Source organism: Artemia franciscana, chromosome 8 (genome assembly GCF_032884065.1).
Source record: "Artemia franciscana chromosome 8, ASM3288406v1, whole genome shotgun sequence".
Classification (NCBI taxonomy): domain Eukaryota; kingdom Metazoa; phylum Arthropoda; class Branchiopoda; order Anostraca; family Artemiidae; genus Artemia; species Artemia franciscana.
The window spans coordinates 12,742,738-12,752,748 of record NC_088870.1 but is presented as its reverse complement, the minus strand read 5'-3'; the positions used below and the strand labels follow the sequence as shown (position 1 = coordinate 12,752,748).

General features: G+C 35.3%; 1 long non-coding RNA gene across 1 annotated transcript in view; it reads right to left on the bottom strand.

The window, feature by feature from the left end:
- Positions 1-812: 812 nt before the first annotated feature.
- The window catches only part of LOC136029998 (uncharacterized), a 33,971-nt gene continuing 24,772 nt past the window's right edge, over positions 813-10,011 (bottom strand). The window contains exon 4 of the long non-coding RNA XR_010618152.1: positions 813-4,755. This is a non-coding gene — a long non-coding RNA (uncharacterized LOC136029998). The remainder of the gene's footprint in view (positions 4,756-10,011) is intronic.

Below are 10,011 nucleotides of genomic sequence, written 5' to 3'. Positions count from 1 at the left end.
CATTTGACTAAAATTATCTTGTGATAAGATTGTGTTTCCAGTTGCTTGAACGAAGCTTATTCCAGTTTTAAAAGGTGCTTTCCATGGAGCAGTTTCTTCACCTGGTCTAATTAATCCTTACATCCTTGACGCTTAGGATCTATGTCTCTCCTTATTAATTTCATCGTCAAGAAATCTGTCACTAATTTGTTATGCTAACGATGTTCTTAATCATAATCGCACCTAGCAACGAGTCAGTGATGTTTTTTCTAGCATAATACCTCCAAGCATAATACCTTTAGCTTTGTCTACATTTCAATTCTGCCAAGTCAAAATAGTTCTTTGAAACTGAAAGAGCGATCTACTAAATTCAGTCAAACTTGGGAGTTCTTTGGTTCGACTTGTCGTTCACCTCGTGTATCTTGGTCTCCCTATTAGTTTATGTATACGCCACACCCGGCTCCTCCTTATTGAACAACTAAACTGGCGTATTTCTACCACTTATGTGTCAATAATTTTCTACAAGTTCAGATTCAACTAGCATTTGATAGCTAGCCTTTTCAATGCAATAGATCTCCCTCACATTCTTTATATTTCACCCTTTTGGAAACCATTAACTAATACCAACTAAACAAAAATACTTTCACTCTTCTTCTGTTTGGCAAAATATTTGCTCTGCTTTCCACCTCGACAAAGCATCACAAAAATTGTCTGTCAGTTTAAAACTGCTAATCCGAATATTGCAGTAGCTAGAGTAATAGGTAAACACAATAAAAAAGTAAATATGACTGCTCAGCAGTGGTATTCTGTATTTTTTCAATAGTCTTTTTAAATAATAATAATAATAATTTATTTATGACTAACAGCATACAACAATCTGAGGATAGTGGAGTAAAAAGAGAGAAAACAGGAATAAACATCAGAAAAGAAAACAACATAAGAAAAGAAAACAACAAAGTGCAATTAAATCAACCGAACAAACAGATGAGGACAAAGGTACAACACAATAAGTACAACAAAATGAACAAGGAAAAAAATTGAAAAGAATAAACGTATGAGCCCTTGATATGGGGTAAGCCGTCGATATGCTTGTGCCGATAGCTTACCATGAAGCTCCTTTAGTTTTGTAGCTATATCGGGAGCTTTATATTTTGGATTGTTCTCGGATTTCAATACGTTAGAGGTAGATAAAGCAGGTATTTACAGTATTTATAGTAGCATCTACGTGGTTTACATAAGTAACTCTTTTCAGTAACAATTTTCTTCTACTGAAAAAATAAACAATTTTTGAATTGCTTTTTTGTATATTGTACTATTTCTACTTATGTTGCTGTTGGTATGTTTTCCTTTTTTTCTCTTTTTTTTGCTCCGTCTTGTTCATCACTGTTTGTATTTTTGTATGTCTGTGTCATGACCTTATATCATACTGTAATTTTTAAATTTGTTGCTAACTCATGGTTTATTTTTATCGGTAAATGTGCTTGCTATGACAAAACCTAGTGCAGTAACTGGTTTCTTCTTCATCTTCTTGTGCTTTTTTGTTTGTTTTTTCCCCTCTTTTTTGGCTTATCATGTTATGTGAATGATGAGAGCTCAGTACATAAATAAATGCAATCTTTCAAGTGCTTCGAGAGGGAAATAAAATGCATTAGTCTAATTAGAATACCTGTCCCTTGGAAAATTTTACTGGAAAGGGACCTCACTTGTAGCGTCAAAGTCTTAAATCCTACCGTGAGAGAAATAAAATCTTGAGCTTTAATTAATAATAATAAATTAAATTTTATGGTTTTGAAAATTTTTTATTTGGTTTTACTTTTCTTCCGTAATAGTTTTTACTCCTTCACGTTTGAGCTCTTTATTTTGTCGCTCCTTAAGGTTTAAGCTCTGTTTGCTTAAGTAATAAGATGTAAGCCTGACAAATTGAAAATTAAGCCAGTAAAGGAAGAGAAAACTGCTCAAAGTAATTTCGTAAAGGAAATTGCAACATATTTGTGACTATTGTATTTAACGTGCCCATTGGAATTAAAAACATAACAATTTAAATTGTTGTCGCAGCAGTATCTGTAACATTTGAAAAATCTAAAACATCTCTAGTTACTTTTTCTAAGATTAGATAAAAGTCCCCGTATATTAGCTACAAGTTTTTTCTTGTCACCAGTTACCCATCAAGACTACCCAAAAACTCCTATTTTTTGCTCGAAACTAAAGTGAATTTCCAATATAGGTTAGCAATAAACAATTAAATTTTATGGTTTTGAAAATATCATATTTCATTTTGATTTTTACAATGAAGCGCCCTCTACTAATGCCATTGAGGAAGAAAGAAAGCTGAGGAAAGAGTTGTATGGCAAAGTTAAGAAACTAGAGGCTGATGTAAAAGACCTTGAATCACAGATAGAAAAGGCCGAAAAATTTATAGTAAGTATTTTTTGCTTTTTATGTAATCGTTGTAATAGTAGCTTATCTGAATTTTGGTTTTTGTTGTAGCGGTATCTGCGAACGATTAAATCGTGGTTAGTATATTAGCGTCTAATTAAAAACATTAAGATCTATAATAGTTATATTTGCTCAATGTTCTTTTGTTTCTTTTTTACCTTCTTTAAAGAACAATAAAAATCCTTGCCACCCCCTCCACCTAAACTTTATGGAGGGGGGGTTAAAAAATTAAGCTTGGGACAAAGAGATGTCAAGATGAGTTTGTGTGGGTGTAATTGCCTCATCTGAGAGTTTACTGCAATAAAATAGGTTTTAGCAGTATAGTAAACTGTAAAACTAAACGTCATATCTGTAGTTAAGTTTAAACTTTTTTTCTTTTGTAGGAAGACGTTTTGAAGGAATTAAAAAGTCTTCTACATCAGCATATATCGGTAAATGTACCGATCTCTCGCTCTCAGCAAAGGAAGAAAATTGATTTAGAAGAAATGGTGAAACTGCTCAACAAGGAACAAACAAAAACTAAAGATTAAGGTAGGCCAGAAATTCATTTTATAACTATTTAAATAAAAGCAGATAAAATACAACTGTAAATCTGTCTTCTGAACCGAGACGTTTAAATTTTTGACTGAAACTATTTAGTTGTATTTTGTTCTTTTTTTGTTTAATCTGTGTGTTTTATTTAAGTTTGCCAATTTTTTATTTCTGAGATCTTTTTGCTTATAAATCATGTTTTAAATTTTGTCCTAATTTATTACTCCATTTTTCACCACGTCACCATGCCATTACTCATACGCTTCTTATGGGCAAAAAACAAAGGGGCTGTTCTTACTCAGATTATATGATTCTTAAGGCTGAATTGTAATCCCAAGTTTTTGCATTACAAATGAGCATTATAGTAATCAATATTGAAAACAGTCGTTATAAATAATCAGCCAGTCGGTAAAATCAGTCTCTCCCCCCTTCCAAACATTTTGGCTGGTAATTCCCCTGACTCTACTAATGCTATTTATATACTATCGTTTTAAATGGGCAATGATTGTATATGTTTTATGTGGGTATTTTTTCTCAAAAACGGCTACATATTAGTCGAAATATTGGCATTCGGGGATATTCTGGTCTAAACAACAATCTAGATAGGTCAGAGGTTTGAGGAAATTCGTTAAGAGCCTTTATTTTGGAAGAAAACTGATCATTTTCAAGCATAGAAAATTTTACATTAAACTGCTTAACGGGCGAAAAACTTGTAATTGCAAAAATATTCGTTAAAATTTTGACAAGTGATTACAAAAACTTTTTGTAATCCGGTCTCTTTGGGGAAGTTGGGGCGATTTCCTGTGCTTTGGCGAGTTCGATGTTTCTGGATGTGTTAGGAAGATGAAAATTGGTAGGCTCGACAAGACTAATTGACTTGACCCTCCCTCCTGTGTACGTGTCAGAACTCAGGACTGGAATTGAACAATCCTGTTTCTGAATGTGCGTTAATTCTGGACTACTAAGATATGGTTAAATAAAAACAAAATGATAATATTAACACAAAATTTGAATTCAGAGAAAAGCGACACGTGGCGGATAGTTTTTAATCCACACAGAACGCTACAATAAACTAATTTTTAAGTATAAAATATATGTACGGTTATGCGTAACTGTCATTGTGAACGGGTAAAGAAAAAGTGGTGAAACAACCAAATAATTCAGAGTATTTATTGGTTGCTATAAATCAAATGGAGAGTTCATTTGTCCAAGAGATTATTTCAAGAATATAGAGAGTTTGGAGTTACCAAAATAAATAAATAAATTAACCTTTATCAAATAATGGTGTAGGACAAAGGACTGTTTGACTTCGAATAAAACTTTTGAAACTTGACCTCGAAACCTTTTAAAACTTGACCTCGAATAATTTTTGCAGTAAAAACTGTGAGTCACAGACATAAACAAAGTCACATAGATTTTTACAGTTGATACGTATTTTCAAAGTTTCAGTGACCACTGAAACATTTTGACCATTGCACAAAAAAACTCTAACATCGATATATTCACAAATTTTGAGCACAAGCTGTGCTGCGTTGTCCCTACAGAACAAAACTGAGTTTGATTTATTAAAAATCCTAAACCCTCCGCTTGACTTGATTATTGATATAAAAGAGTATTTCTCCATATTCACCCATTACCAGGGTTTAATTCAAATGTTAGACCTATAATACACTTTGAGTAATAGGGAGAGGAGGGGTGAAAACCAAGACAAAAACATAACAACTCTGACCAATATACAACACCACTAATCTTGTTCTGCTTCGGTGACAGTAGGTGGCACAAAATTTATCACTTCTTTATACACTGAATCTGGAAAGAAAAGAAGAAGATATAAAGATGTTTTAAAGTGTCATTCCGTAACATAAAATACATAGTGTAAAGCACCTTTCACACTGGATTTACAACTACCAAAACGAAGGGGTTAAGTTGTGCGGCAGTAAGCATAACCTTTTACACTTAAGCCGGTCCTTTTACACTCGGCTAGCTTGAAACTCTATAAAACCACCATAAGCATCGTCAAAAACAATAACGGTAAATGAATCACTGCTGGTGTGCATAGGACGTCGAGTCCACGGCTCAGTTTCTGGGCCTTTTTTTTATAGGGAAAACTTGCAATCTTGTCACACAGCCTTAAGGTAGCGGAGATTCATTCCTGGACCTCGTATTTCTGAGCCGAGAATCAATCCATTGTGCTACCACAGGGATATCACAAGCAAACTATCAATAAATTAAAAATTTGGAAATATAGATGGACATTAAAGCTCTGGTCAAGCATGAAATAATTTCTAGGAAAAGTATATTTATCGCCAAAATTTGTTAATAATACAGCCATTAGTTCCATTTTGTTGCTAATATATTGAAATTTCCAAAACTTAATGCAAACTTAAATAGCAACAGATTTAAAGTATGGCTCGAGCTTACTAGGGACTGCTTACAATATAGACGAAATTTGATTCGCATTCTACTCCAAAGCGGAACACCTAAGCTACGCTTTCGAGTTAAACTGAGATAGACTTCCGCTATCACTTGGATTGACCAAAAATAATACCAGTTGATATTCGCTTTCGCTTGGGTTGATACCAAACTAATAAAGGAGTATTTGTGATGCATAGTATACATACTTACGTTGCTTCTACTGTGTTATTATAAGATAGTGATTGACTTGTTGGACAATTTCATGGATGACAATTATGATCGTGAGAAGCGTAGAAGGATATATCGCGCTCATTCAGACAGGGCCAGGACCCTCAAAAAAGGCCCAAACTCCGAGCTTAGGACCATGTCCCTCCCTGAAATGGTTTTCTTAAAATAGGATCGCATATAGCTGTTGTGTACTTTTTAGCATACCCTGCCATTAATTTTTATGATTTTCTTATAAATTTTACTGGCCAGTCATAACATATGGATGAAAATTTTAAAATGAGAATTAGTAGGCTTTCTTAAAAAAAGTAGTCAATAACCAGTGATTTGAATATTTTGAATATTGTACCTTCAGGTTATAAGGTTGAATTTAAGAAAACACCATTGAAAGCTTTTAAAACAAGGTTAACTTTTAAAATCATCAAGGAAAAAAATTGATATTTTATTGCATAAAGGTGCTATTGTTGAATTTTCGAGTTCCGAATAAAGCGAATACTTAGTATTTTTCCCGTTTTTACGGTCGATGAAAAATGGTTCTCGGTTTATTCTGAATCTTAAAGAGTTAAATAAAAGCGTTAAATTATGCCATTTTAAAATGGAAACTTTTTGCCAGCAGTTCTCTTAATGACCTCTGTTGACCTTGATGATTTTTATTATTTATGTCTTGTTGATCTTGATGATCGAATTTGGCTTTGTTTGAAAAAGATTGTTGCTAGGTTTTAATGCCAAATCATTTGTCAAGAGCCTCAAAGGTTCAAGGAAACTAGTTTTCTCCCTACTTTGATAAAGGGTCATTTGGATGATAAAGCCTTTCTGGGAAGGTTATTTTCGGGATCTCAAAACAACATTCATTAAACAGTGAAATCACTGTCAGAAATGAGGGATTGTCATTCAACTGGAAAAGGTAGTTCTTACTTGAAGTCAACGAACATAATTTCTGGGTTTTATGTTAGATTAGCAATCAATGCGTATTTTCCTGTCGGAACAAAATTCTAAAAGTGTGGGATGTCGTTTCAAAGCTTCTTAGTCCAGAATCGACTACTACTCAAGAATTGGCCTAAGCTCAAGGCCTTCTGGTTTCAACCTTCTTAACAGTGGATAGTGATCGAAGAATAAATCATTGCTCTTGGAGCCCCGAGTTTCAATCTCGTGCTTGATATGGCTCTCGGAGCACTGAAATTAGTTCTAGGAACGCAAGATCTAGCTCTCGGAGCCCACACATAGGTTCTAGAACCGCCAGAACTGGCTCTGCATGCCCGAAAAGAAATTCATGACCAAAGAAATGACAGAAAACGGAAGGCTTCTCCGGAAAAGCACAAATGCAAAAGATCTAAATAAAGCACGTCAAATTATGATCTATTTAAAAAGGCTCTGGTGCCAAAGAAAATCCCAAGAGCTCTATCTCTGGGCCTCTGGAAATATGGAAGCTGAAAGATTTGCCACATTTGGAGGAGATTTGCCACACTGAAAGATTGAGTGCCACACTACGCCTGCGAATGCCCATAAAATTGTTGTTCCCAAGGTTAACAGTAAAAATGTGTGCTACTTTCTCATCACGGGCACTTCAAGTGCAGCGGCCTATTGCTCACTCAACCTCTTACGTTTTAGTTGCAAAAAATATGATTCTTTAGCTTGAAAATCAGGATATCAAAGGGTTGTCAACAGTTCGCATGCTTGGCCTCACCGATTATGATCTCAGTCTAAAATGGCCTCATTCGATGATATTCGAAATGAATCTAGATTCCATGGTAGCATTAGCTTTATGTGCTCCTGAAGTCAAAGTGAAAGAGTTTCTTTTTGGCAAGGACGTTGCCAAAACACCATCGAAAGCCAAAACCATGGTGGATTTGGAAGACCAAAACATACAAGAGGAGGGGGTATACCGTCATCGCCATTGGCAGAACGGGGACTCCTCGTCCAAACCATCGCAGACATTAGTGTCTTTAATCGGAAAGCGGAGTCGTTGAGTGCTCAAGCACTAAAATATGCGCAGGGCAATTTTGCGGCCAAGCTAAATTCAACATCCAATATAAGTTTGGAATTGCAATAGTGGTTGGATATTCCCAATCATTCTTCTAAAGCAATCGAGCCTAGATATGTTGACAAAAATTTATGTATGATAATGCAAAAGACTAGGCTGTGGGTGATGCATCAAATCTAGCCTGGACATTTGTGGATGAATATTCCATTAAACGGCCTCAGGTAGGCCTAAATTGTCCTCAGAAAAAGAAAAGAAAAAGACCTGACATCAATGTTTTAGAAACAAAAGCTGTTTATCAGCTTTTAACAGCTTTGTTCAGGATAGCAAAGGTATGCGTGCCCGGCTGTGTTCAGGTAATAGAACCGCAATAGCTTATATAAGTAAAAAGAGAGGATCAAAGAGAATCTGAGTTTCGTAATTATTTCGCAAATAAGCTTTGGCAGCTGGTTTTGCAGGGCAAAGGGCGGTTATCTGCAAAATATATGTTTTGAGTGGCTAATACACTGATGAACAATCACAAAAATTTGATAATGAAAAAGATGGAAATTGAACATTTAAAACTATGAACTCTTTGATATCTCAGTTGATAGACATTGACTTGTTTGCAACTAGTTAAATTTTCACATTGAACCATTTATTTCTTGGGAACCAGATCCAAAATGTTTTTTCGTAAATGCAATTGCACCGAGTTGGAAGCCTCAGCCTCATTTCTTCAATGGACTCTTCCCCATTTATTTCGCTTCTGACAGGCCTTCAGAAAGCAGAAACAGATCAGGCAACTGGAATTTTGATCTTTCGAATTTGGACCACATAAACATTACCAAGTTTGAAGTTTGATTGTAATTCTACTCCAAAAAAGGAGCACCAGCGTAGCTGAGAGTTCAACTGCCCTCCCGATTTCCCTTCCCATTGAATTCTCAGCGCTTCACCATGATCTTAACCATCGCATACTACAGGGACTTTAAAATGCTGGTATTATTTTTGGTCAATCAAAGTGATAGCGGACGTCTATCTCAGTTGAACTCTCAGCTACGCTGGTGCTCCTTTTTTGGAGTAGAATTACAATCAAACTTCAAACTTGGTAAGTTTTCGTTTAATTTACCAAACAATCCATAAAAAAAAACAAGTTTTTTTTAACTGAAAGTAAGGAGCAACATTAAAACTTAAAACGAACAGAAATTACTCCGTATATGAATGGGGCTTTTCCTCCTCAACGCCCCGCTCTTTACGCTAAAGCTTGACTCTTTCTCTTAACTCTACATTTTAAAACAGTACAAATTTTAGCGTAAAGAGCAGGGCGTTGAGGAGGAAATGCCCTTTCATATACGGAGTTATTTCTGTTCGTTTTAAGTTTTAATGTAGCTCCTTAATTTCAGTTGATTTTTTTATTTTTTTATTTAATGTTAACAAAAGGCAACTAGTATAACTTACAGCCCTTTGCCCTGAGCGCCAGGACATGGGTGCCATCCCCAGAGACATAGTTAATAGAACTTAAAAATATGATTAACAAAGAGGTTATCTTAAAACTTTCTCTTCCATGACTTTTGATTATTCAAAAATGCACTAGAACTTTCAGTTTTGAATCTAATGAGCTCCTTCAAAAATTTATGCGACCTCTTTCCATAAAAACCTTATATATTCCAAGGGCACAACTGACAAACCTTGCCTTGAGGGCTGTGGAGAGGGGATGTAATCTTCAAATACATAATTACTGGACCTTTCAACCTTCTCTCGACAAAATAGCTATCTCAAAATTTTGATTGGTTGTATTTGGAGAAATGATGCAGGAGGGGGAGCTGGCTACCCTCCAATCACTTTTGACTATTACCAAAGCAATAGAACTCCTTATTGACAATACAATGAGCCCCCTCTGAAGTTTATATGATCACCCTCTCTATAATGAGCTTATATCCCACTAGGACATAAGTTACAACCCCTGCCTTGAGGGCTGTAGAGGGGTTGTCATCCTTAAAGATATAAGTTCTCGACTTTTCAACCACAGTTAACAAAATGGCTATCTCAAAATTTTGATTGGATGTGTTTGAGGAAATAATGGATCTGGAGGACTGGCTGGTTGCCAACAACTTTCGACTATTAAAAAAGGCGCAAGCCCTTTCTATTTATAATCGAATGAGCCCCTTTCAAAGTTTTTACAACAACTGCTTCTATACAAAGTGCCCTGGCATAACCAAACAAGAGCTAAGAGCTCATATGGCACTTGTGACGAGGTCGGAAAAGCCAAGAGCTCATATGGTATGACCTCTAGCAAAATTCTAAGAATCAATAGATTGATTTAAAAGGAAAATCAGAGGCTTAATGCCGGTTGGGATTTAAAATAAGAGCTCTGAGTCACGAGGTCCTTCTAAATATCAAAATTCACTAAAATCTGATCACCCATTTGTAAGTCAAAAATACCTCATTTTTTTCTTATTTTTCCTCTTCCT